The sequence below is a fragment of the Nothoprocta perdicaria genome, unplaced genomic scaffold (assembly GCF_003342845.1).
Source record: "Nothoprocta perdicaria isolate Ctin4 unplaced genomic scaffold, notPer1 scaffold_4, whole genome shotgun sequence".
Classification (NCBI taxonomy): Eukaryota; Metazoa; Chordata; class Aves; order Tinamiformes; family Tinamidae; genus Nothoprocta; species Nothoprocta perdicaria.
Window position 1 is genome coordinate 318,531 of NW_020455643.1, and position 26,886 is coordinate 345,416.

Sequence of the window (26,886 nt, forward strand, 5' to 3'; positions counted from 1 at the left end):
GGTGCTCACCGTGCTCAGGGTGCTCACTGCGGCACTCGCTTCACCCGCGTTCAGGTTTTCCCTCCACTTGCGGGAGCCCTGGCCTTGCAGCAGGGCTTGTCTGAGGTCCCAGGGGGACACTGCGGTGGAGAGTAAAGAGAGGAGAATAGAGGGGAGAATAAAGGAGAAGACAGAGGATAGACGGGAGGACAGAGGGTGCATGTAGGGCCAGGCGCTCACCTCCAGGAGGCAGTTCACGACTGGGTAATGCCTGGCTGGGAAGCAGGGATTCAGCTGTTCCTCCATGGCTCATCCTGGTGCCCGGAGYACCAGGCTCCCCGGCCATGTCTGGGCTCCCGCAGCTTCTTGGTTGCTGGTGTCACCGAAACCCGCAATAAACCTCTTAACACCAATGCAGGATAAGGAGCAGGGATTCGCTTCATTGCAGCGCTGGATGCATGGGGGATAGCTCCTCCTAYRGTGCATGCCCTAGGGGGTGTTTGCTAAAACTTTTATTTCTCTATTATCTACATATGCAATAAATTCTAGGAAATGATCACACATATTCATTCCATTTCCTGCAGCTAATTACAATATATCCCACCCTCATGCACATGCGSCCTCGGTCCCTTTGTTGGTCTCTGGGGTCCTTTTGAGACCCCCTGGTGCTCGTCTTCCAGGAAGTCACTTCCACTTACGGCTTCATTTTGGCTCAGTAGGCCCRGTTTTGGTCATGGTAGAAGTCATGGTGATAGGCAGAGAGGTGGTTACCCGTGCAGTGTGTTATCTGCATGCAGCTGTCTAGAGAGATTGAAGCTTTTGCACCATCTTTGTTGACATGTCATAACAATTGGGTTATGGTCTGCCCAGAGTTACAGGGAGTCAATATGCAAAGTTTAAATTTGGACCTGAAGGGTTAAACTCATGTTTTCATAGAATTTTAGAACTTTGGGTCTGCTGATTTTCCAACTCAGCTCTGTTTTCAGAGMCTTGAAAGAAAAAAAATCCAAGGGAAAAAAAAAAGTGCTTAGGTAAGCACTGATTTTTGAGACCTCTGGAAAGCTGAGACCTTTCATCAGGATCTCTTTTCCACCAGGTCCAAAAGGAACTCTGGGAAGGGTTTGCCTCAGTTTTGGAATGAAAAAACATCATAGTAAAATTAGAAACAAAACAATTTTGAGTGGGAGGATTATTTTTGAGAGAGACCTTTCTYCTCCTAGATGAGACGTTCAGACCAGCAGTAAATGGTTATTCAGAGTGGACCCTGAGCGTGTCGCCAGGCGCACAGCTGCACGCGGAGCTCCCCGACGTGCCGGCCTCGGAGAGCGGCACGGCCAGGGCCGTCGTGGCCTCGTACCCCTCGATGACGCGTCCGTCCCCGGCGGGGCCTCGTCCCGTGGGGGCTGCCAGGGAGGCGCTCCCGGCGCTGCCCGGCTCTCGTGCCCGTTCCAGCCCTTTGCACGCCTGGCACTGCAGCCTGGTGTTCCTGCTGAAGTTCCCCGCGCTCCGCCGCTCCCGCAGTTATTTACCGGCCACAGATGGATGCGGTGCTTGCTGCAGAGTCTGCATGGCAGTGACCTGTGCGCCTGTAATGCATGCTGATCCTAACAGCTGATCCTAGAAAGGAGCTGAGATACAGACATCAGGGAGTATCATTCTACAGAAATGCATTCCCTGCATTTCTGGCTGAAAAGGTATGCACTGGGTAGTTAAACTATGGCAGAGAAACTCAAGTATTTGAAAGGCTTATACTGGAGCTTTCTTTTTAACTATCTGCAGCCCTGTTTGGAAAGGGGCTTATAGTCACTGTATGCATTTAGCTTGAATTTGCAATTCTTCAGTCTGAAAGGAAGAATGAAAGAAATGTTCTGGAGAGACCTGCATATATGTCTCATGCCATCTGCTAATAGCATGTGTTAGCAGCTATGCTGCCAGAAGCCAGGGAACAAAGATAATATCATTGTGGAGAAAATTGCACTGCTGTGAAAATGAGACTCTCTTATTCCAGAAAACTTGATAACTCAGACCCTGCTGGGGCCAATTCTGTTCCCCTGACACTTGCATAAACACAGAGTAATGTCATTCAAACCAGGGTACGTGAGACCTTACAGAGGCAAAATTATTCCTGTGAGCCTAATGGAGAAAAAGTTTTATAATGTCTTTTTTATTGGAATTCTGCGCATGAAAGTACTTGGGGCAAAGGAAGGACAACAGCAGAGGAGTTTCTCCATTGAAACCACAAAGAGGCACTTGCTTGAAGGAAGGTGGGGAGGTACAGACTGCTGTGGAGGACACTCTGGTTCACCATTCACGGTTACCTTCAAGACCTGTTTGTGTGGAGCCCTTGTCAGCACTTTCCACCTCAGCAGCAACGGCGACAGCGTCCGAGCTGTCCCATTCCCAAAGCACAAGTGGCTGCAGCAGCCACCGGGAGCAGCCGTTCCTGGCAGATGGTGCGGGATGTTGACTAGCACCGATAGCGCAGACTGCATAGCAAGGAAATCAGGAAGGGAGAGCATAAACCCCCACATTTACAAGGTAATCTTTGTACTCTCACTCTCTGCTCACCACGTGGATGCTACAGGAAAGTCAAAATCACCAGGAGAAGTTGTAAGAAGTGCAGATCTTCAGCTACCTCTGTTGTAGCTGGGTTGCAGTGGCTGGATGAGGATGAGACTGGCTGTCCACAATGAAAGCAATGGCACTGGATTTGTAAGTCATGCTGGAGATGTAAAGAACATGGAGAGAAAATACCTAAAATAAGTACAGACTTTTTTACCTGCTATAGCTGCTTGAGGAGACCTCATTAGTGGGTCTTACTCTCTGTAAGTGGAGCTATATAATTCTGCTTGCAGGTCGGCTGAGCCTCATCCTTCTCCAGGATTTAGCAATATTTCATTAAAACATTATTAGGACAGCTGGTAAGTGATTGAATTTCACCGTGGAGCTGGTACAAGACAATCCTCTTGCCCTGGCAGTTCTCTCAAGAGCCCAACAAATACCTTGTCTCGCGGCTCGGGGGCAGAAGAGCTGGGTTCTGCCTGAGCAGACTGGGGTGTCCATTCCCACTGCTACCACAGGAGCAGGAGGAGGCCTCAAACACCAAGAGGGTTCCGAGTGGYTCTCACTTCCCTGTGCCTCATTTTTCTCTTAGAAATGTTCCTTTGTTTTTTTGGTATTCCAAGCATTGATACCTGTAATCCTGGACACTGGCACTGGGTATCCTGCCGAGCGTAACATTACGGCCTAGGTAACAGCATTTTAGAAAGGAAGGGGGAGCTCTTAGRAGCTGCTTTTACATCCTTCAGGCTTTTTTCCCTGCTCAGGTCTCACAGTAGCTGTGTTTATTACAGGGCGAGATGGATGCAGGGATGCCCACGGTGTGCACTAATGCACTGGCGGTGCAAAGTCTCCTGCTGGCTCAGGCACAYGTTCTGTACATCCAGTGTTTCTATCAACAGGTACAATAAGCTCCTGGCTCCTTCCTCACTCTCAGATTTGCCACATTTCCACAGGTCACATCAGGGACAGATTCCTATACCTTTATTTACAGCTAACATCACTCTTCTGCTCTAGATTGCASAGCTGCAGCTCTGTAAATAAATGTAAGGGTTTGGCCTTCAATACAGATGTGATGGATTGGGTAGCAAAGCAGGCATCATCAAATATACCAAGGTGCAATCAAAAATAATGCAAATTCCTCGCTGGGCAGCAAATGGGTCTGTTGAAAAGTGCATGGAAGCAGACTTGAAGCTTCCTGGGTTCTCACGGTGCCAGCACTTTCTAATGCCCTTCCATGTGCTGCTGAGTAACACGGCAAGACACTCTGCCCTGCTTCTTCCCACTCTTCTTTCTAAACACGAAGATCTCTGTTCTGAAGGACCAGGAGGAAGGTTGTGTCTGTGKGGCTTATAGAACCTAAATTAAATTGATATATAATCTTTGTAATGAGAATACTGGCACAGCATTCTTACAAGTTTCTTATCCACAATTTCAAGCTCTAGAATTGGAGCTTTAATTGCTCCAATTAAAACTGGAGTTATTCCTTCTTTCATTCCCTTCCTCATTGTTGGAGCATTTGTTGATGCACAAAGGCATCAATTTCCTTCTAACTGCTCCGGGTGCAATGTGAGTGCAATTTGGCCTTGGGTGGTCTTAGGCAACAGATGAAACTGGACTGGAAAGAACTTTCAGTCTAGGTGTTAAGCTTCTGAGTGTTCTCTGTGGTCTAGGCTTGAGTAGTGTTGCTAAAGCTGTGTATGTGATGTCCAGTCGCCAGTAACTCAGTCAACTCTCACCTAACATTTCTTCTAATATGTATGTTAATTTTCTCAGTTTCAGATCTCTCCTTGTCAAACCCACTTTTGATCATTTTAAATCTTCTCCCGATGAACTATAATTACCTCAAACGTCATTTTGTTTCTCTTCTGTTTCATATGATATAAATCCCCTAACTTCTTTTTATATTATGCCCGTCAGTGCTTTATCATCTTAGTCATTCAATTAATTTCATTTAAAAACCCCCAAATATCTAACACCCCACAGTACTATTACAGCGCTTTGCAGGAAGGATCCTACCTGGGCTGCTACATGCGCTAATGAGTCACTTCCCTTCTGAACTTATGTGGACTCCTTGGCTGAAATTCTCTCTGCAAAAATGCAAATTCAGCATTGCTGTATGATGGCATCAAAACAAGATAGTCTGGTGATGGAAAAAGCACCCAGAATTATCCCCAGGTTTGAGATGTCTTGTTTTTCATTCAAAGCCGACAGCCACATCCCTAGAAAGGTGAGTTCTTGCCCACTCTCCATTGTCCCTGTGCTGAGGTGGCTTTTGAAGGTCCACGGGCTTTTAGCCTAGTGATACTTCAGGTCTATGGATGCCCAAGTGAGCGGGGCAGGATGAGACTAGGAGAAGGTGCAGCCATGAGCACGGGGGAGAACTGGGAGGCGAGTGCAAATGTCAAGAGGGAGAGATAGAAGGCAAAAACATTGGCGCGGAGGAGAAGGGTGAAGGAGAGGGCAGGGCGGGAGCAGAGCGGAGCCCTGCCGTCCCGGGGGAAGGGAYGAGCCCAGCGAAGGAATGTGCTCTTTAGCACATGCAAAACTTCCCTCCCTATTATTAGTGACGTAGCAATTAATAGTATTAATGAGTGCAAGCTTGTAGGCGTCACCCCTTGTCCGTGCTCTTCCGTTCAGCCTCTGCAGGAAGCCATTCGGAGCCGCATGTGCTCACGGAGCTGGGGGATCTGCCAGGTCACCACTAAATGTGCACAGGGCCACAAGTCGGGCTGTTTCTCGCCTAGCGACTCTGCTTAATATAGCGAAGAAGCCAGGGAGGTTAAGGGACCTTAACAGCTGTCAAGCTGCCAGAGAGACCTGCTAGTTTCAAACCTAACACAATGACACCCTGTGCTAGGCTTGCAGCTCTTCAAAGTGACTGTCCATGCAGCAGCACCTAAAAATCTGTGAGGAACTTGATAGCCTGTGGTTCTTCACCCTTGTATCTGCATGGGTTATTGCTCAACAAGGGAAATACTCAGTTTTGTAGGAACCGAGAGGCAATTCTGAGCAGCTACTTAAATAGCCTTGATTATGTTTAGAGAAGGCTGTGGCCAGAATCTCTGAATAAACATATTGCCCCAGACGACCACCTGATCTGTGCTTATGGACTGTTTGTCGTCCAGCCTAAAGGGCTCTAAAAAAAAATGTCAATTACTAAGTTTAAATCCCCCAAAATAGAGCCAAGCAGACGCGAGGTGCCAGCAGCTTTGCTGGGTGTGCTGCGAGCCGTTTGCGGTGCGGCGGCGGGCTCAGCTCCGCGCGCTTTGGGCTGCTCGGTGCTGCACACTGAGGAGCCCCGCGCCAACGTGGGGCCCTGATCTAAATGCTGCGTTTAGACAAACATGCAGCAAGGCTCCGTGCAAGGAAGAGTGGAGAAGCCCAGGGRCTCTTTCTTCTAATCCTTTAGCAAATGCAGTTAAATATCCATGTAAGTTGGAGCCGTTACCGGCACAAGCTCCCGACTGCTCAGCCCGCCAGGCCCGCGCGTGGAGACAGCCGTTCGCACTGCCCTTCCCCGGCTCACCGCTTGCTTCCCGGGGTCCCGAACCCCAGAGCCGTCCCGTACGGGGGGCACTGCCGTCACGCACCGGGATGGAGGGACAGGTCCGAAGCTGTTTAATGCCTGTGGGAGGCAACAAGCTCATGGTGAGGGCAGAGATAAGAGATGCAGCTCCCAGCCCCACTCCCTCCTGCACCTCCCATCCTTTGGTCTGCGTGAAACAAGCACCGGCTTCCTCAGCCCACTGCTCCTCACATGCTGCGTTATTGTAGCTTGAAAAGAACTGCTATGTGCAGAATTGTAATGTTGTTATTAGGCCRTGTTATGACACAGGAGGAGTGCAGGTTTAGAAACCATCCGTCGGGTGCCAAGGCTGGTGCCCGAGCAGAGCGGCCACTGCAGCACCAGGACGGGATGTGCCTTCCTCACGGGCAGACTCCTCGTCCAACCGGGGCTGCTCGACCTCGTTTGTGTTGTGTGGACAGTTCTCACCTCCCTGCACCTTAGACTGGAGATAATGATCAATCATCTTTTMCCTTTCCCATTTCTAAGCTAACTCTTTCAAAATTCATGCAGGAAGTTATCACAGTGTATTGATAGGACATTTCTTGCTTTAGAGGCTGCTGTTTTAGCATCCTCCTGTGGCTGATGGAAATTGTTTATCATTTATAACCTATGGATTCATCAGTTCACTTCCTCCYAGATACAATATCCATGCATGGAACTCATCTGCCATTTCTGCACTATTGTTTATGGCTGTATCACCTCCCCCTAGTAATGGACCAGTACTATTGCTTTGATGGATCCTAATACACTTGGAAATCTCCTTTACTTGCCACCACTCTGTTGGATATAGATTGCTCCTTAAGCCATTTTGCTTTCCCCATCAAGTCCTTGAAACTGCCGGCTTCAGATTTATGCTCATTGCTATCAACTAAAMCTTTCTGCTATTTGCTTGTCTTTCTCTTCAGTTATTATTATGTTGTCTTTTTAAAAAGATATCTGCTTCTAATTCTAAGCTATATTCACTTTTCCCCATCATTATGGCCTTTCTGCTTGAGCATGTGTCTTTTTGAACATTTAGAAAAAAAGTCTTAATAGTCATGATTGTCAATCATGTTTTCATCTCATTTTCTTCCTCTTTATTCTATTTGCATCTGTAACTACTTTTAGATTTCCCAATGCCCTGGCCCACGAGAACGATGCGTCCCGCTCCCTGCGTCCCGTCTCCCATCAGTGCCGGGACGGGAAGCTGCGGGCAGACGCCGGCTCCACAGGGCTCTCCTGGGCAGGTAGCAGCAATGCTGCCTTTCAGGAAGCTCCTTGAATTGCCCTATACAAAACAGCTGCACCTTGTGGGCAGCAGCTGCTAATTTTGGTCCCGACAGCTTCACCAGCAGCCCAGGCTTGTAATCTGGGTGGCCACAGCCGACCCGTCCCCTGTCCCCTGGCTCCCCTCTCCAGCTGGGCAGGCGCCACATCCTTCTGCTTCTTTCTTCACTGAGCAGATTTACAAACATACAAGGTCACGGCGTGGCCCCAGACAAGAGCAGACACTTTGTCCTGCAGTCAGAGCCGCAGCTCTTCCCCTCCGTACTGAACTCCTTTCACCTCGACGTTGCTGCTCGTGGCCCTTCCCTGGTATCATCTCCATGAACCGTCCCAGCTCTGCACTGCACAGACTGCAGAGCGCGATCAGATTCTTGAGCAGCAGAGCTGGTGGCGGGGCCTGGGCACTTCCCAAACCTGGCGGAGCAATCCGAGCACAAAGCACTGTGCAAAGACGCTTGGGACGGCTGCTCCTGAGGAGAAGGCTCCACTGGAGAGTTGCTGCTGACATCTGTTTGCCTCAGGCAAAAGGAGCAGCAGGACGGGGATGCTGGTGCGCGGGGGAAGCGTCTCTGTCTTCTAGTAAATTGCCCTGGTGTCACAGGCACAGGCGAGGGCTGACTGAGCACAGCTGGAGAGCGGCCCAARCGCTCGTGACCAGAGCCCCTTCCCTGCGCAGACCCCGCGCAGGCCCCTGCGCCCGCTCCTGGGGACGGCTTGAGGCGGCGTGAGCCCTGCCGGCCGCACGGTGACCGGCACCCCCGGCACCGGCACCGCCGAGCGGGCAGACGCAGGGCGGGATGCACCGAGTGCGCCCAGGCCCCGGCACCGGCACCGCCGCACAGGCAGCCGCAGGGCGGGATGCACCGCACTGAGTGTGCCCAGAGCTGGAGCCTGCAAGCTCTGTGGTGCCAGCCCCGCGGCAGCGCCCGCACGCGGGACGGGAACCACTCACACGGGCGGCCTGACGGGACAGCGGGCGCAGGCGGGTGCCTGTGAGCTCCGCTCCGACGGGACAGCGGGCGCAGGCGGGTGCCTGTGAGCTCCGCTCCGACGGGACAGCGGGCGCAGGCGGGTGCCTGTGAGCTCCACTCCGCTCAGCTGCAGCCGGGAGCACCCGGCCTCTCTGAAAAACAAGGCAGAAAGAGAAGCTCTTCACTTCTGTCATATCTCGTTAGCGATCGTTTTGTTTAGGGAGGAGTTGTTGGCATTTTGTTGCTTGCTGTTTGAGGTGTTTTTCACTGGCCATGCAATAATATTTCTGCTCTCTGGTTGCATGCTTGGAAAAGGGAAAGAAAAGGAAATTAAAGATAATTTGGCTCTTACATAAGTGTGGGGTAACTGCAAATAAGGTCTGAACTTGCCCAAAATTCAGCCTATATCAGTTTATTGCTTTGCCCTTAAAGAGTACAGAATTCTGTCAGCTCTGAGATTTTTTTTTCTTGTAAAAGATGCTCTTAAGGCTACTCTTTAATATATACCATGTAAAAAGCTTTTTGGAGGAAAGTTTTTATATTTTTTACAGAATACTTCTAGAGTAATTGCATAATTGCAATTGAGAGAACTTAGGAGAGAACACAGATTGAAGTGAAAAATCATTTTATAATTTCAAACAGTAAGAAGATATTATCATGCRAAATAAAACTGCATAAACAAAAGTGAATTCCAGAAAGCTGAGATATGTGCACTGGAGAGATGCACAGAGATAGAAGGTTGGCACCCCTTACCTGAATGATCACAGTTATCCATGTCTCCCACCCTTGCATCTAGGAAAACCATGGTTATCCCACCAGGCCTGGGACTGTGTTGGGTTGGAGCAGAGCCACGTGGGTCTGCATCACGCAGCTCACAGCCCAGTGCTTTTGTGTGCCTGTTATCTCGCTCCTTATGACTTGAAGAGAAGCCAGTATGACCTTGGGCTATAGGGAAAAACAGTTGGAGAATCCACAGTGCCTCTCTGGTAAACACAACGCAGATGGATGACTCACCTCCGAAAGGTAAGGGATTACTTTGCAACTTGTAGGCAGCCACTCGCTTTACGTCCGAATACCAATACGTGGATTTCCAAACCAATACGTAAGCAGAGACAATTATTTGTACTTAATTTAGTCAGAGGACAGTTTCTCAATAGCTGTTGTTCCCTCTGTGCACTAATGAAGCCGTCAGCAGAGCCTCGCACCACGCAGGAGAATGGTTCCTGTCTGAGCAACCACTGCACCATTCCAGGGCAGCTGAGCTCTACTGATGACTTTGTGAAACACAGGGACGAGCACACACAGTAACACTCAGTGGGCACGCATAAATGGAGCCAACGTCCTGGGAGAGCCACGTCTCCAGTAACAACGTTGTTCAGCAGAGCGTCTTTTCATGACGTTCTGAGGAGCAAAATGGACTTCAGATGGTTCAATATGAATCATAGGAAGAAGCTGCTTCATTGCAGACAACTAACCCTTATATACAATTATTCTATCCCTACACGCAGGCACGCACTCCTTGCTAGGACAAACAGGACAAACATCTACTACCTGTTCTCCCAAACTATCTCTCAGCTTGAGAAATTTTCGCATGTTCTTGCAAACAGCTGTTGTGAGGAGCTGCACAGCACTGGTGCTGCCGTGCGGAGAATAACCTTCCCTATTTGCTCTCAGACGGCTCTTACAATGCTCTGCCCTTGGCCAGCACTGTTACCTACCCTCGCCAAGCTCTCAGCATTTCAGAGCCTCCTGTAATTCCCTCTCTCCACCCCATCACTTCTCCTCCTGTTCAGCTGCTCCCCATATGAAACCTGTCCTACGGCTGTGATCACCCTTGTTGTCTTCCCAGTCTTTGCCAGGTCTAATGTATCTGTTGGAGATGAGGAGACCAGAACTGCACACAGTGTTCGGTGTGTGGCTAGAACAAGGATAATTACATGTTCTCTCTGGGTCTCTATTCAGTCTYTTAATAATTGTCAGAGTTTGATATGACTTTTCTGAGCACTGCTGAACACTGAGCTAGTATTTTCATGCTATCTAGCATGAGACGAAGACTCATTCCTGTTTGGTAATAAGCAGCTCAGAGCCCATTTGTACAGATGAAGCTATCATTTTTCCCAGTTACTTCACTTTAAGGCTGTCTACATCAAATACGATTTGCTCTGGTATTACCCTGMTATTCAGTTTTGCCATGTCCTTCCACAGCACTTCACAATCAACTCTTACTACTGCAATATACTGAAGTGAGAGCTGTTTACCTTCAAGGTGCTAGGCTGTGAACTGCAGAGCGTAGGGAGGCATCCTGCCTAGCATTTCCCCCCAGGGCTATCCAGGAGGCTGGAGATGCTCACAGCACCGCTCACCTCCTTTTCATCTACTGTCAGATGGCAGCATGTCACCCTAATCCCATACACTGTAATAAAAATCTTTATTCTCTGTGCAATGGACAAAGCTGGTGAGACCAAGTAGCCGATTTTAAACCAGTCACTATACCTGCTTTTTTTTCCTTTTGCTTCCCCCGTTGTGCCYACTTCCCACCATGGTGGGCAGTGCAGAGCTGCTTCCAGCAACTCTGGGTGCAGGTGGGGAGGAAACACCCCCAGTGGCTGCTGGCGATAGGATTCAATTCCTATGCACCATCAGACCCAGGGCTGAAGTCTGCAGGCATCAAGTGTAAACCCAAGTGTAAATCCTCTCTGCTTTCAAGAACTGAATCWGACTTTATTTTTTAGTAACCAAGAGTTATTATCTGTGAAGGACATAGCTGAAGTTGCTATGCAAAAACATATAATCACCTAGGCAGTCCTTTGGGATGAAAGATTTTGAAAGTGTAAATGAGATGGAACTGGCATGTCTCTTGCCTGGAGTATCTGAAAGCATTTGTTGGAGACAGGTATAATCACGTACTGCTGGCCAGACAGCAGAGCCAAACCAGTAGCCGCCGCCGTGCCAGCTGTGAGATCTTTATCATTTCTCCTGGCTAAGCAAAAAGCAGGTGATGACTTGGGACAGCTGCCAGGCATTAGGAAAGACCACTTATGCCTACAGTTGATTTTATGGCCAAGGAACACCTTTCTTCTCAAGGAAAAGGAGCTGATGGCAGCCAACAGTTTCACCTCAGCTTTGTGACTGTGTTCTCAGGGAAATGGTGAAACATTTCATGGCAATATGGGATCACMAGAGTAATTATAAAATCTAATGAAGTAAATAAGATGGATGGTACTGAATTGCTGGGGGAAAAGCAGTTTTTGTACAATGTTGACCACTAATACTGTAATTTTTGCAGCTAAGCAACATGAACAGGTGGAGCAGATGTTCATGGATGGCTTATGTAGGTCCCTTGGGTATTCCACAACAGAAACAAGTACCACAYGGAATCAGACTTGCGACTACATCACTATGGGCTAAAAAGGTACATGCAGATCCTGCCCTGGCTTTGACTTGCAGTTTGATAGACTACCTACATTTCAGGCTGAAGAACTGCAGCTCTCAATACTTTAAATAGTGTTTTTGTCCCATTTCATCCTTTAGATTTCTCTTTTTTATCCAGTTTCCATAAGAATCATTTGAATTCCTCAAAATTTCCTCCATGACTTTGCTGCCTCACTTCTAAGTGTGACAAGGATGCCTAGTTCCGAGAGGCCTTGTAAAGGTGACACTGTTAGCAGCTGTAAAGCACCCTGGGTGCTTTGAGACTGGCGAACAGTCTCAAATGAAAAATGGTATGGCTGTGCAAAGCATTATAAAGACTCGATAAACGAACACAGAGCAGGAACGTAGTTTTTGTTAGCTCATATCTGTGCTAAACATTGCATTTCCATACTAATAATCTCCACCAGCTGCTGTGGCTGTAGATGGCTCTTACAGTTCGTTCCATAGCATGTGTTTTTCTGCATTTCTTGGCCTCCTTCACCTCTTTAGCCACCCGGATTTCTTCAGCACTATAATTAAACAGCTCACACGTACCTGCCCCACCTTCCTGCGTGCTCCTCTGCATTCCTCACGCACTCCAAGACATGCTTCCTTCATGGATTTGCAGAGCTCACGTCCTCTGACTTCCTTATTCATGTGGGACCCCATGATCCTGCAAAGTGCTGCAGACTTACAGTAATGATGATTTAGCCCGCAGTCTTGAAAGCCAAGTGATCCTGTCTGTGAGAACAGATAAAGGACACACTACCCTATAGCTACCCTATAGCTTAATCAGTACGTTTTGTATGTATCTTACAACTTGCTTAAAAAAATTAAGTGATGGAAGTATATACATGACAACATTCACTAGATACATTTTGGGTTTTTCTCAGATCCATGACCAAAATTTGCAAGCTTTCTCTCAGCTTTTTTCAGTTTATAAAGCTTTTCCTAATCTCTTGTGTTTACTAAATCTCCAGTTTCCAAATCTYGCAAATATTTCAAGCCCTGTACTTCTCTGACAGAGACAGCTCTGTCTTCTAGTTGATGCAGTACTTACAGGTCTGATGGAACAAAACCTGAGGTCAGAACAGTGACCTTGGAGGATATTTTGAGTCTGGACCTTGGCACAGACTAGCTGAAAATGATCCCTCCTTTGCCCATTTTTGTTCTTCTTGTTCAGTGCCACAAATCAAAACTGCAGATCTGCATAACTACTATCGCTGTTTGATTTGCAGTCTGGAATGAAAATAAAATCAAGCTCCTCATTTCCAAACAGCAAGTGGGAACCAGTAGTGGTTGGCAACTTTCTAGTCTTGGCCAAGGGCAAAGGAAATTGTTAATCTATCACTACTTTGAAATACAAATCTGTTTACTTCTTACTGGGACAATGGAAAGATCTGAGTCCTTGACTAATACTAAAACATTCAGGCTTAGGCTGATCTCTTTTCTCATTTTTCTGTTCTCATCTCCAATTTTATGCCTTTATTTTTCATTGAAATCTTTTGTTTTTAAGGCTTACTTGGCATCAACTGCTTCTCAGTACTGTTTATCCTTTCCATTAATTATACCTCTTAGCTGCTTACTTAACATAATATTTATGATTGAAATGCAAACAATATTCTGTTCTGGAAAGATCTAAGAAGTGTAAACTTAAAGACAAGTTTGTTAGATTTTGTAGAGTAGAGAAAGTGTCCCCAAGTTCTGACAATTATCCTCTTTTCTTCTAGTCACCTTTCTCCAAAGGCAGGTCCAGCTACAAGAACCAGATGAGTATCCTAACAGATGGAGGCATACAGCTTCAGAACTTTGTCTGTGGTAAATAAAATAAAACAAAAACTTAAAATGATAAATTTGATTAGGACAATCAGAGCGGTTAAGACATGATGCCATTGAACAATTATTGAATGACACTGGGAAAATGCTGTGGCTTAATGTGAGTCCACCCTAAAGGAGGAGGTAAAGAGGTTGTTGACAGATTCATCTCAGAACCTTTGCAAAAGAATTTCATTTAGAAAAAATGCTTGGGAAGAGAAAGGAAGATAAACAGCAGGAACCAAGCTGGCTGCTTTGGCAGACAAGCCCATGTTGTCACCCATGTGAAAGTTTGCAATCCTGCTGATGACAGGTAATCTACAAGACTCCTTGAGAAGAGGGAAGGATTTGGGGAATGATCTAGTAGTGGGAGAGGTTTTTTCCTCTGGGACAGATCCCAACCCATACTTGCTTTGAGGTTGTGGATTTCTTGTGTTGATTCATTGCAATACTGTTTTAATTTAGGAAGCTGACACACCTTGAGCTTTGGTATCAGTTGTCTGATTTGCAGCAGAAACTCTTGTGACTAAACACTAGTGCAAGGCTTTCCTGTTTTCTTGGTTTTATTTTCTATATTGAGCTTTCCAGTGTTTTACCCATGCTATACTGGCATACATAAAATTGCATTTTAAAAGTGGGTAGACTTTATTTAGAAAGAAAATGCCATGTGATGTTTTTGCTACCATCACTTCCCAGAATACCATTCCTAACACCGGAAACATATCCCCCACTTTTGCCAGACAAAAGTTCATGGCTTTGTCTTACTGCAGTCTTGGTTATTCATGAAGTTCCCAATTAGTCACTCCACACCCTTGAATTATTTCTGACAGATGCAAAATGCCTTCTGCTGAATTCCTACTCCAAAAAGCCCTTTGCATGACCGGTTTATCAGTGAACGCGAGCAGACTCATGATTTACAATGCTTCATCACCACAGTATGTGCAACTCTAAACATGATGACTAGGGAAACCAGACCCACCTATTTTTTTCTATAGGCCTGACAGCCTCAAAAACCTCCCAGCAGCCACACAAGAGTTCATCCAGAGAAGGTGTGTGTGCTGCGAGACTCTGTTACCCTGTGGACCCCAACATGGCTATGAAGGTAAAAGAAAATGTATCAGCTGAAAGTCCATGGATTCACATGCAAGGAAGATATGGAGATCAAAATATTAAAGTGAAGAATCATTTCTGTCACTTTTCACTTCCTTGCTTTCCTTTTGCTGCTAAAAAATGTGCTTACGCTGGCTGCATACTCAGCTGTGATGCAAGTGATGCATGTGAGGTGTCTCTGTGTGAGTCGTGGAGACATTTTCCTTTGTTAGCTGAAACTCAACAGCAACTCCCTCACAAGGGCCATGTTGACCTTGTCTCCTTAGAAATGAAAACAAAAGACAAACAAACAAACAAAACCACTCTCTTGGCAGGTAAAACAAAAATCTTCTGCCAGCGCCTACAGAAGACAGGTACAGGCCATTTCCCAAAGGCTCTTCAGCCTTTCCCTGAAATGAAAGATCCCTAGACTGGTATTTGGGAAACCCCTTAGGGATTTTCACACATCTTCTTCCTTCCACCAAGACAAGCTCTCTTAGGGCTCCTTCCCCCAGGAGCAAGCAGGCGCTTTGGAGCAAAGATGCCCTCAGGGCTGCTGGTAGCTCCTCCTTGGACCTGTTGCTGCGGGCATTGCAGCTCCACTACGCAGCAGAAATAAACACACAGCAATTCAACTGCTGGCTTTGAATTCGTAACCAGTGGGTCAGTGCTGATGTGGACACATGCAGTCATTATCTTGTATGTGAGAGCGTATGTGTCTCATTAGAAATAGTGTGGTTTCTCGTTAGAGGAGAGCTCTGTTGAGCAGGTGAGTACTCATTCTAGGAAAAGATGGTATAGAAATCTGTTAGCATACCTGCCATCCGTGAAAGGGAGTCAAGCACTTCCCCAGGAGGCTGCAGTCATATTCCCTATGGAATGTGCTGGCCAATCCTGGCATCATGCGAGACTGAAGACATTAGCTCTGAGACTTGAGATTTTCTATTGTGACTCCATATGTTTCTCCTATGAAAATCTCTCTCTGCAAAACAAAACAACAGCCCCCCAAATAATGTTGAACAGTCATTTTAACACTTGTGAAATCAATTATTTATTTGACTAATTAAAAAAAAACTCATTAGACTTTACAATCATGAATTTTGTATTTCCAGTGGTAAAACTCCTTTAATTCACAGATGGCCTTCTTTCTTTGCTCAGTAACTAACCATTTTTCCTGTCATGTCTGACTTGCTTTAGGGATTTATTTTGTGTGTACAGTTCACTGTCATTGAGATAAAAAACTCTGAATCTGGGCAGAGGTGAAAACCTTCAAGATTTGCCCGGGTGACTGCATTTTTTTAACATGCTTTTTGCCACCTTAAAGGCATATCCAGGACAGTCGTAGGACACTGCTATCYCTCCATCTTTTCACTAGATCCACTGGATTCTGACAGCTGAATAGAGACTCTAGCTAAAAGTGGCAGTTTTCATCAAACTTTTCCCATATTCCCCCGCAAATTCAGGTTTATGCATTTCAAGCAGCTTCAGTGGAAACAGGGCCAGACCTTCTYTTTTCCCCCCAAACACTGTCTCCTTTTCTAAGAGAGAGGCGCTSTTCTCAGGTTTCCTGCAGGAATACCTCTTCACATTCTTTGGGGGGTCAGCTTAATTGGAGCGCRCGGCTGAGGAGTGTCTTGGTTTGCGCTGTGGAGAACAGCCCCGGGCGGTCGGCGGGGAGCAGCTGCGCAAGGTGCTTGCAGGAGCAGTCAGGTATCCGGCTCCCCGCCCTYGCAGGGTTACACAGGACAATGCCACACGTTTCACAGCAATACAGAGCCTTGCGCTTGCTTGTCTAAGAAGGAGTTCTCTTAGAAGAAGCAAACAAAACTGGATTTGATTTCATACCCCTCTGCTCCCACAGCAACTCTCCCTGGAGTCAGCAGCACCGCTCCCGTGAACATGGGATAACTCCGGGCTATCCCTTCCTAAAGGAGAAGTGCCGTTTCTGCATGTAATTATTACCTATTGTGGAACTGTACCTGGTAGATAAATAAATTTGCACTTCAAATTATATCTGTGCATTCTTTTGAGATGCATGTGATGAAGAGCAAATGATAGGAATTTACAAGCTTATTTAGAAAAAAACATTTTTTATTTTATATGTTTATGGTTGTCTCTAGCCATATTATCACTACCAGTTTTCCACAGTGGCTCTGAAAGCAACATTGTTTGCCTAGACATTGAATATTGCTAAAAAGTTTGTGCTTTTTTTCCCTCATTACTTCAGCCTAATACAGATTTGAACCATGAAACATCCTGTTAAAGCTTTTGAAATCAAATAAAAGCTAAATTATTCATAACATAGCACAAACATATCCTGTAAAGATACAGAATTATCTTTCATCACTCCATAGTATGCAAATGGGCTGACCTGATAATGTTTTCTTACTGTATTTTGTTTTTTTTTTCAAAGACATTTCAAAAATAAAATGGTTTGTGATGAAAGTTTGATTTAAGATGAGATAATATGCTGTAGTTTTAATGGGTTAGTCTCTTACTGTGCTGCCTACTTTCTGAATTATCCTCATCTGTGCTTTTCTTTAAATGTTTTATTATCTCTTCTCTACTCTGCCCTTCTCTGCTCCACTCTGCTCCCCATACATCTCTGATCAGCGGGCACTGCAGTGTTTGAACATGGGCTCTTATGAAAACACAGCACCTGTTACTGGAGCAGAAACAACTTTTACTTTCCTTTTTTTAAATAATTTTATTTTAAATTTTAAAATTATAATTTTATAATTATTTAGCTGTACCCAATAATTTTATTAGCCCTGAATTGCTTTATTATCACGAATAAATGATTTAAACTCAATATGTACATGTTATAATTCTGCTTACTTGCTCAAGCTACAGCTTTCTATCCAGACTCAGTGGAGGAAGGCAACTGGTTTAAAGCAAACCCAGAACAAGACAGAGTTTCTGCCAGAAAGGTGGTGCAGGGGCATGTTATCCACCGGCAGCAAGACCCGCCAGGGCCAGGCCCGGCGCCCCGGAGCTTGGMCCAGCTGCCTCGGCACTTTGGCTGCCCGGGACCCGGCACCGGGAGCAACGGGGCGACCCGCCGCCGCTCGCGGGAAGATCCTGGTCTGCCGGGGCCCTGGGACAGCAGCTCTGCCTCCTCACCCAGACAGCTGCCTCTGGCATATGTTTTGTTTGCATCTGCAATAATATAATTATTAAAAACATTATATAAAATATATAAATATTACAATGATTTATAATAACTAATCAAAGTTAGTAGAATTACCCATGTATCTTAAAAAAATATTTCAGCTGAAGCTCATTTAACTTTACCTCCACAGCACAAGTGGACTTATCAGTGAGCCAGTACCCAGGTCCTCCTACCCTAAATGCCATTGAAGGTACCCAGTAAGCACACTAGAAAGCTCCAAACCCTCCTATGAGCTACTGCACTGCAGATAATTGTAATTTAATCAACTAATGTTGAGTAAGTTCCACTTTCAAGACCAGTTTATGCTGCTTATCTAATGTTATAGGAGAAAATAAGGACATATACTCAGAGATGAATACCAAATTCCCAAGGTCCTAGAGTGTAATAGCAATTATTCGATATCAACAGATTGTGTTCCTTCAACTTATTGCTTGTGCATAGATGAATATTCTTCAGAAACACATTCCCTGCCAAAACAGACTAAAGGGGTATGTCAGCTTCAGAGATATTCCCTCTGCAACTGCAATGCCACATATTTGCTTCTGAGGCCAATTTGAGCTGGGATATGGAGTGTGGACAGGGCTGGTTTCAAACAGGACAGTACATGCAGGTTATATACTCTTGAGATTGTGTGCTGACAGACTTCTATGTGGAAACAACATCAGGAAGGAATGCTTTTTCAAAGGGAATTCACACTGTGGCTTATATAGGCGCTGCCACTGCTGTTGAAAGAGATATGTATCCAGAATGGGGCTATCAGAGATTCAGGAGAGTTTTTCCCATTAGCTCACCTGGATCCAGGTGATGGTCTCTGGAAACTGTTGTCCATCATCATGCTTGTTCCTCTGAGGTGTCTTTCGCAGGAMCTAATGGGGCAGTCAGGTTTCTAAGGAGTCTGCCTGTGGAATGACAGATTCCAGTCCACGCTTAGGAAACCATTTTAGTGTCAAGGTTAAACTACCCTTCTGTTCTAGCTGCCATAGTGGTAACTCACAAGACCATTTGCTGTTGATTTCCGCGCTGCATGTTGCAGTATAAATGCTAAGTATAATGTACAATCATAAACTGATGTGAATAATAGAGTATCTGCCAACGTCTGCATATAGATGAGGTCAGTGAGTTTGCATTCCTTCAGGTCAGAGAACAGAACAAGTGTGATCTCATTCTCCTCGCCAGTTTCTCCACATTACAAAGTCACCACAAGATGTGGCGACACTTGGTTTCTACTCCGGGGAGGATGAGGCTGAAAGCTTTTCCATACTCCTTGGAAAAACAAATGAGACAGAACTAGCATGCAAAAGCAATCTCAAGCAGGCTTGGGGTTCTAAGTCACCTCTGGAAATCTTCTGGTTCAACCCCCTGGTCAAAAGCAGATTGTTCAGGACTGCGTCCTGTCAAGTTTGGAATACCTCCTGGAACGGAGACTCCACAGCCTGTCTGGACAACCTGTTCTATAATGTTAGCAAGGAGRGGAAAAAAAAAAAGAAAGTGCTTAAGTGCTTTCTTACACCCAGACAGAATTTCCCGGTTTCAGTTTGTACCCATTGCCTCTCACCTTGTCACTGGGCACCACTCCAAAGAGCTTCTCTGTTGTCTTCATGCACCCACCTGGTGTCCATAGACCCTGGGAGGATCCCCTCGAGCCTCCTCCTCGCAGCCTCTCCGTGAGAGATGCTCCAGTCTCCTTCGCTTTCCTCCAGCTCTGAGGAACCTCTCCCAGTCACCGTGATCTTTCAAAGATAATCCAGACAGGATGACAGGATCACAGTGACAGGATCGCAGCTGCATCCCCTCAGGACCCATGGACAAGTGGATGTTGTGTGTGCCTGAATGTTCCCATGCCCGATCCTCTTCCCCCAAAGATAAATATTGAGCTCCAAACTTTCCCTCTGGTTGCAAGGGCCTGGGATTCCCGATGGCTGGTCCTGCCAGCAGTGACTGAGGCAAGGGGGACACTCAGTACGTGCCGTTTGTCAACAGGGCCCACACCCACCCTCCAATGCACTAAGCCCTTAAGTACCAATATTTAGACTGCCCTTAAGCGTGGCACATGCGGGAGCTGGAGTTACTGCTGGTGAGCATGAATGTGCGTCTGACTCCGCTGGGATCCGGCTCCGCTGGGAAAGGATCCTCTGCATGAGGATAGCCACTGAGCAGGTGTTTGCAACCTGTTCTCTGTAGTCAGTAAAGTAAGTTTCCTACTTTTTTTTTTTTTTTTTTGAAAGCTACAGGGCCCTAGGAAACCTCCTAGATCTGAGCCCAGCCCTGTAAATCTCATTTCAGTGAATAAGTCTTATTCATGACATAGTGATTCTCTTGTCATGAGAAAAAAATTTTATGGAATCAAGATCTGTAAATACTAATGAAAAGCCAGTCCACCTTGTGCTTAGATAAAACAGCAATGCATGCATTATCACCAGTTACTCATTTTTACAGCCAAATTCTAACCATCAAAAAATAACCATACATATAATGGATAATAAACAAATGAAGAAGTCATTATCTAAAGACTTGCTTGGATAACATAATTGTTCTTTTCAGTGCATTAAACTTGACTAAGGATCTGGGATTAGTAACATAAAAATAATGACAATAATAAATTTAAAATGTTTTCCAGACAAGAAAAACTCAGGAAGTGTCTCAAGTGGTCTTAYGACAAACCTATAAAACTTTCTCCATTATTTAATGCCGAATATCACCTATTTTATATTCCACAATGCTTACTTAGCAACTGCTACAGGCTATTGAATGAACTATCATGGCAACATACAGGTTTTGCCATAGGCCAGAATCATGAAACTGCATTTGGATCATCTGTCATCCTGAATCTGCCAACTTTGCTGTTATTTTATACATGYACATCTCAAGATGATTAACACTGCTGAATATTCATCAACCTTACTTCAAAGACAGAGTAACTGTGATGCAAGGCAGTTAACAAATTTGTTAGATATTACATAAATTAGCATCCCTATGAGCAGTAGAATACATTTCCTTATATTTTTGTGCCATTCATAATCTACTAGACAAGAGTGCCAAAAACTAACTCCGTTATTGAGTTTCAATAGACTAGTGTATCTGGATATTAAAATAATAATGGCTAAATGTGACCATCATCAGAAACTAAATAAAGTTCACATGTATATTTTCTACTTTGAGGAAAGATATATTGTTTTATGTCTTTACAATGTGATTTTAAAAATACCTGCTATCTGTGACTGCCAGGTTTGTTTCTAGCTCTGGAAGATCTGGAGGATTCTTCCAAGATGTTACTCCCTGCTGTGTCCATCACTATGAATACCAGTTTGGCCATTCCTCTTGTCCATGACTCACTTTATATAATGCAGTGATGATTGCCAGGAGCCACCTTGCCCACAGTTAAAAGCAGATGTAGAAAATGTCATGTCATTCTCTTGAGTCCTAGATGCCTGATTTTTGCAGGTATTGTAGCTGTTTGCTTCTCACAGCAGTTATTTCTGCCGATTCACCTTTGTTTGGCTTTCAGCATTTTTATATTGATTTACTCTATCTATCTGTTAAAAAAAAAAAAAAAGTAGCTTAAGTACTGCTTACTTTACGGAGTTGGAAGCAGTATAAAGCAGGTAATATTTCTCAGTGTGCCTCCTAAAATTAAATGTATGAATGTATGTCTCTTGTGCCAATTTCCATGTGTTAACACTGAGTGGCTTGTGAAACTGCATATACTTATTCCAGTACAAAGGTTATGTGTGTTTTAGATTTTTCTTTCACTGCTTGTGAGTTATTTTTCCAATATAAAAGTTCTCTGCTTGACAGAGAGGGATGTGATTAGAAGAAAAGCCGCTCTGCAAAAGATCAACAGGGTAGCTAATCCAAACCCTCATAATTCTAATGTTTGAAGGAGATAAAAATCTTGTCACTTTTAATTACACAATAATTGACAAGAGGAAGAGGACAGTATGCTTAACTTTAGCTGAAGATCAACTCGTGCCTTGAAGTACAGGATTGATACCAATATTATGTGTAATGTGTGATGTCCTGAAACTTCAGTGGCTTTKGGTAATCAGACTTTAACATTTCTTCTTTCCTAACTATATTAAGAAACGTGTATTTTCTTCCATTTTTAATAGCCTTGATGTCATGTTTATTACATTATTCAAAAAGCAAAATAGCTCTGTTGAAACTGATGTCCACAGACCCCAATTTGTTTTGCATGATTTTACCATTGATGTTGCTCTTAGCTGTACCACAGCCACCAATAAGAGAAAAATGACTGGGATTATTTAGTCTTTTTTTTTTTCTAATTTGTACCAGGGACACGGGAAATGAAAAAATCTGGCTGACTGCAGTGGCACAAAGTAAAATTCTTGTTCAAAACAGGCTATTGTTGGGCTGACAACAGGGGTGAGAGGAAGGTAGTGTGAGCTTTCCCTGATAAAGAGATGTTTCTGTTGTAGAGTCATCGGATAGGGTCAGAGGATAATTCAGTTGGAAGGCTCTTCGGGAGATTTCTAGTCCAACCCGCTGCTGAAAGCAAAGTCAGTTATGGGGTCAGAAGCAGGTTACTGAGAGCTTTATACAGTCTGCTCTTGAAAATCTGCAGCAGTGGGCATTGCTCAACTTCTCTGGGCAGCTTGCTCCACTGCTCAACTTTTCTCACACTGTTTCTCCTTAAAGTTTCTCCTTAAAGTCAATCGGAAACTGCCTTGTTTCAGCTCATGCCTGTTGTCTCTTGCCCTTCCACCATGCATGACTGTGAAGAGCCTGGCTCCATCTTCTTGGTAACCTTCTAGTCTCTCCCGGATGGCTGCTATTAACCCCTCTGAAGTCTTCTCTTCTCCAGGCTCAGCAAGATCCATCCCCTCAGCCTCTCAGTGGCCCTGTGCTGAAGTTGCTCCAGTTTATTGGTATCTTTTTTTGTATTGAGTGGGGGAAGAACTGCCCCAAAACACAGTGTTATGGTCTAATGAGTACCAAGTGGTGGGGCAATCACTCCTCTTCTTCTAGTGGCTGTGCCCATGCTAATACACCTGGGGATGCTGCAGACCTTTGCTGCCAGGGCACATGGACACCTCATGCCCAGCATGTATCTACGAGGAGCCTTTGCAGGAGAGCTGCTCGCTGGGCAGGCAGGGCGCAGCCTGCAGAGCTGGAAGCAGTGCTTCCCTCTCACGCACAGCACGGCACTTCTGGCCRTGCTGAATTTCATCAGGTTCCTGTTGGCTCTTCCTCCAGCCCAAGGACTTGAGAATGGCACCTCTGCATGTTTCTTTCCAGTGATGGTGACTCAAAATGTGGGTGATTTCAACAGCAATTCTGCAAGACAAAGCCTATGTCTCGTTTCAAGGGAGACTTTGCTTCAGTAATTATTGTTAGCATTTAGCTTGGCCCATCACAGCATTTTAGGGGCTGGAATTCAGATTGCTCAAAGGCTCTTACAAATGCGAGATATTTACACGTAGTGATATTTTACATAGACTTAATTTTCTCTACATATAGAAGCTTGTGTTTTTGGTAGTTCTTTTAAACTTCAGGGAGCCGATGAGGTRAATAAAACAGACATGTGCAGCCATGCCATTTTTTTGACATTTCATTTCCTGGACGTGCAGGAGGATTGGTAAGCAGATCTTTAGTGGGTGCAAATCATCACAGCTTTTGTGACTTGCATGGAGCTATGAGCATGAACACAGAGCTCCAGATTTCATGCTGATATGCAGTTAAAAAGTAGTAGGGAAAATACAAAGGTATGAAATCAAAACAAATGACATGTAAATCAAGAATTTTCATAGATACCTACTGAGATCTTCTCAGGTTCTTTGTATTTCCTGAAGTCAATAGAGTCACATTGTTCACAGTTTCTGTCTTAGATCCACTGAAGGTAACGTAGTTGCTCCAGATAGCTATCACTGCAATTAAGAATGAAATTCAACTAGCATATACTTAGTGGATTTATAAAAAATTTACTCCAAATTTCTTTACCTGTTCTGTTTTCTTCTAATCACCTATACAATTCACTACTAGTTTTTAAAAAGCTGCTAAGAAGATACATGAAGGAAAAAGTTGCTGAATTAGTCTTTTCTTTCTGTAAAAACAAGCTTGTAAACTCTAAGACAGCTTTAACTTCTGTGCCTTCCAAGATATTCTGATATTCTTGCTTTACAAAACAGCATGGAGGAGGCTGAGGACAAGTGCTTTCAAGTTTACTCATTATCGGAGCTGTGATGTGAGCTTGTAATTCAGGTTCTGTGTCATCTGTGGGAAAAACAGTAGAATGTTCATCTCTGCCCCCTGTTCCCAYCCCTGTAGTATCACATTCTGATCTCTTTAATCATTAAAACTTTTTTTAATTATTTAAATTAGTCTACTGTCTAAATGGATTAATTACAGATCAGAATCTTGGCATGCTCTTTGGGTTTTTGTTTTGTTTTGTTTTTCTCTGTATTTTTACAGTTCTCAATTTTACAGTTCTCAAATGGCTTAAGTTACCACAAGATCTTGCCTATAAAGCTAACTGGAGAAGGAAATGAAGGATTGTCTTGCCCTCATGATCCCACCATCAGTGCTATGTCATTAAGCTGCTTTCACAGTGCAGTAGGCCAGTGCCAATTACTCCTGCAAGTGCAACTCAGCCAAACTGGRATGAGGATCAGTGGGGACTATGAAGGCATTTTACATTTTAGTATTTCAGTGAGATAAATCTGAGAGGTATTAAGTCTAAGGATTTACAAAGCAAAAACCAAGTTACATCCCCATCTATGTGCAACTGGATATGAATCATGGAAGGAAGTTAATACGCATATACGTTCTACAGGGTAGAGTCATATGAACCCGTCACTTGGGATTTCTCAGTATATAACCAGGTCCCTGCAAGGTTCCTGTTACTGACTCAATTTTCACTTCCCACATCTTGGTTTTGCGAATACTGGACAAAGTAAAATCACAGATCTATACTACTGTTTTCATTYATGCTGATACAACCCAAACCCACCGTCTTGTGCAAGGTCTCCATCAATCAGCCAGGAGGAGAGGAGCAGCYCTGCAGTCTCTGGATGCTCCTCACAAGAACCCGGATGGAGCCGCACTGAGCCCAGCTCGGGGGGGTCAGCGCGGCTCCGTGAAGGCCCCAGGYACCGAGCTCATTCCATTCTGCTGCCACCTGCACAAAGGAGGATGCAGGAATGAGAAAGTAATTGCGATAGATATGGAAAGGTGTGAACAGAAAACGTGGGAGGAAACTCAAGGGCTCTCCCTTTTCCTTGCACAATTTTATCTCCTGCTTTCCAACTTTCTGCTCTGCATCACCTCTATTATTAGCAGTACCTTTTTTTTCCCTTCTTGCCTTAGAACACAGAAAYACACACAAAGCAATCCTTTAGTAAATCATTACTCAAAATCACTTTCCCCCCATATCCTATGTGAATACATCTGCAAAARTTCAAATGCAGAAACAATAAACTAGTGTTACATGAATCATAAACCCACTTACCTGCTAAACCAATTTCAGACAATGCACTATTCGTTTTTCACTATACTAGGCAGGAGATRAAAAATCCTAGATTTTAATTTTGCCTTGGCCACTGACTAGGTCTGCAAATTTGAATGAATCATTTTGAAATGTTTCAGTATTTCTACTTGAAAAAAAAGCTAGGAGATACAGTTTTTAAGCCTTGTAGAACTTCCAGGAAATTCCTTTGAAACTTGTTAAATATGTTTTATTTGAAATTTTACCTGAAGTTGCAGTGTCTCAGGATGCTATTTACTTACGTAGCACTATAGAAAGGGATAGAACATACTGCATAGTTCTTTTAACTGCTGGGCGCATGATGGTATAGAAGGTCTGACTCTGTAAAGTGCAGTGGAAGAAAAGCTGCATTTTCTTGGGTGTCTACTTTCAGGCTGATATAGTCGAAGAYATTAATCTTCTTGAAGAGGGTAATTTCAAAAAAAAATTACATATATACTGTCATGCTAACTTGAACAGCATGGCTGYATGCAAGTTTTAAGTTTTAAAAGGTATGGATCTTCTTGCTATTATTTCTGTGTATACTGATGTCTATTACCCTTCATATTTTTAGAGAGTTCACCATGAACTCATATGCTCAATCCATCACACTATATATTTATCATTATGAAAGTGTCTTTGAACATGGAAGTGACAGGGAATTTGCTCCACACATAGCAGTAAATTCCGCTTTATTGTTGCTTTATTATTTCAGTACCATATTTCTACTGTCATCTTTATCTGTTCTACTCTGCTCTGACCCACCTGTACTCATAAAGACCCTGATGAAGTGACAACCTTCAGGCAGGAGCACCCGATGGCAGGACAGTCACCCCATGTACAGGCACTGGAAGCAGCCCTGATGCCGGGGGCAGCAGAATTGTGTCCCCTCCGCCTCCTGCTCAAGGGCAATGTTTGTCACAGTCACCCCAGCCCGGGTGGAACTGGGCAGGACCGGGGCCGTCATCCCCCCCGTCACCGCTGGCTTTGCTAGTCCCACGCGGCAGCAGCACAAAGGACACGCACACCCCATGCACCCTTCTCTCCTAGCCTTCCTTCTCCAGAAAACTTGCATTTACAGCTCACATCCGCTTGTCTGCACTGGCCTGCTCAAATGAAGCACTCCGAAATTGTCTCCAAGTGGTGGATGGGCAGTAATGGCCCTACGACTGTCACCAAAGCTCCCCAGTCATTAAAGGAGTCTGAGACCCGCAGCCCCGGCTCAGCCTTTCTTCCAGATTTTGGTTAATGCACTTTATGTCATGGTGGAAACAACAGGGAAAAGTGCTGATTTCAACTCTGCCCTTCATTATTGGCACCAGATGAAAAGAAAACAATTCAGCTCTAAGATAATTAGATGGAGAAATGTCCTAAAATTTGAAATAAACAGGAGATCTGCATGTGTGCTATATGATACGTAATTTTCTGAGTGCCTCATTGAGGGGAAAAAGGTATTGCAAACAAGGTGCTAAAAAAACAGGAAATTCACAAAATGCTTTTCCGTTTTACTTTACTMGTCTATCTTCTCTTTGTGCAATTAAGTCATCTAAATCATATATACACATAAACTGTG

The 26,886-nt window shown here is 44.7% G+C and overlaps 1 long non-coding RNA gene across 1 annotated transcript in view; it reads left to right on the forward strand.

The window, feature by feature from the left end:
* The window catches only part of LOC112952488, a 34,961-nt gene extending 8,788 nt beyond the window's left edge, over positions 1–26,173 (forward strand). The window contains exon 2 of the long non-coding RNA XR_003250394.1: positions 26,029–26,173. This is a non-coding gene — a long non-coding RNA (uncharacterized LOC112952488). The remainder of the gene's footprint in view (positions 1–26,028) is intronic.
* The last annotated feature ends 713 nt before the right edge of the window (positions 26,174–26,886 follow it).